This window comes from Mus caroli, chromosome 13 (genome assembly GCF_900094665.2).
Source record: "Mus caroli chromosome 13, CAROLI_EIJ_v1.1, whole genome shotgun sequence".
In the NCBI taxonomy this organism is placed as follows: Eukaryota; Metazoa; Chordata; class Mammalia; order Rodentia; family Muridae; genus Mus; species Mus caroli.
This window is the reverse complement of record NC_034582.1, coordinates 13345689-13347680: the sequence shown is the minus strand read 5'-3', so window position 1 is coordinate 13347680 and position 1992 is coordinate 13345689. Positions and strand designations below refer to the sequence as shown.

The following is a 1992-nucleotide window of genomic DNA, read 5'->3' as shown; positions in this document are numbered from 1 at the left end:
AAAAAAAAAAAAAACATTAAAACTTTTTCTTAGGGCTAAATATTGGTAGAAACAATAAATGAATTTGTAAATGCTGTCAAGTAAAACAGCAAGAGAAGGTGGGAAGAAGAAATTAGCTGACTGGTTACCTTAAATGCATCAGACAGAAAAGAAAGATGTTTTTTCAAGTCTTGCTACCACTAGAAGGAATATATTGTGTGATTGTGTAGCATGAAGAAGCTTGCTCAGAGGCAGAGCAAGCTTCATTTAGAGTCTCACTCTGCCCCTTGCTAGGCTTCTCAGAATCTTGGTTTCTTTATCTGTAGATGGGATGACTTTGCAGTGTTGTTTAGAAAATAAAATGTATCACAAAATGATGATGCTCAAATGATGTTCAACAAATATTGAACATGGTTATTGTTTTTAGTTATTCTGCCGTGTAATCCATAGTCATTTAAGCTCCTCCTATCTTTTTCTTCCTGAGAAGTTACAAGTTGTAAATGAAGAGGTACAAACCCATAAAATAAACTTTCCTTAGATCAAGAACTGTATTTCATTTATTGCTGTATTTCCAAAGACTACCATGATGCAAGCATTTGTTAGTTAGAAATTTAAAAAAAAAAAAAAAAACAAAACAAACCACTAGCATAAAACATGATTTTAACTGCAAGTGGCATGCATTGAATTTTATCATCCCCAAATTCATATGCTGAATTATTCACCTCTGATACCTCATAATGTGGTCCTATGTGATAATTCTGTTGATATAATTAAAATAAAGTCATACTGAAATAGAATGGGCCCCTACTCCAATACAAGAGACATGACCACTATGAGAGCATGATGACTAATACTGAGATACTTCCTCTGCAGTCCAAGGAACACCATAGATTTCCATAAACCCAGAATCTAGAACAGAGGTTTTGTTCAGTATCAGAAGAACAAAACTCAGTAACTCAGTGGATAAGAACAAACACTTGCCACAAAGCCTGATGATCCAAGTGTAATTCCTCAAACCCATATTGTGGAAGGAGAAAAACAATTTCCACAAATTTGCCTCTGACCTCCACCTTATGCCATGGCATATGTGTACTCACAATAAAACACACACACACACACACATAGATATAAAAAAATAAAGTAAAATAAAACCCTCAATGATTCAGTGAGCTCGTATTTGTAGCTTCTAGAACTATGAAATAATAAATTTCTGTTGTTTAAGCCATTCAGTTTGTGGTATTTTATTATTACAGCCTAGCAGTCTGATAAGGCAAAGTAGTACATTATCGCCAAATGCTATAATTCTACAATAGAGTGAATGTGCTCTGAAGAGAACCTCCAGATGATATTATTTTATACAAGCACAAGGGTGAATGGTAAAACAAAGGAAATGAACAAACAAAATTGTTTCTTGGGTGCAACTCTTCTCAGTGTTTAACTTCATTTGTTTTGTTAAGACAAGGTCTTGCTATGTAATCTAGGCTGGCCTTGAACTGTGGTCCTCCTGCCTCTTCCCCTAAGATGGTTGGATTATAAACATGTATCATCATCACATTCTGCAGTTAAGGATAGGAGCAGGTCAAGTGCCTGGCCCCAAGGCAAGAGGAAATCAGGAACATGGCCAATTTCAGAGCCCAGGTTTCTTGCATTTACCCAGACATGGGAAGAACTGCTCCTCCCACCAAGAGTAGTGTATTGCTGAATGGATACAGTAAACAGGCAGAGACAGTAATAGGCAGTTCATTTATTGATTTCCTGTAATCACTTTTAACATGTTTACAAGACTAATAAGCCAAAGTTCTGACTATGTGTGTGAGTTAATTAGATTTCTCATAGCTGTGAAAATATACCAGACAAGAGTGACTTAAAGGGCCGCCATCTTGGGGGAGCGAAACCTACACCTGGCTGGGAGCAGCCTGTGCGGAGGTCTCTAGCCAGTATCACTTCCACAAGCATGGGGAATATCTTTGCAAATCTCTTCAAGGGCCTTTTCAGTTAAAAAAAAAAAAAAAA

General features: G+C 36.6%; 1 pseudogene; it reads left to right on the top strand.

Annotated features, from left to right (window-relative positions):
- The first annotated feature begins 1933 nt into the window (after positions 1-1933).
- Positions 1934-1992, top strand: part of LOC110308209 — a 589-nt pseudogene continuing 530 nt past the window's right edge.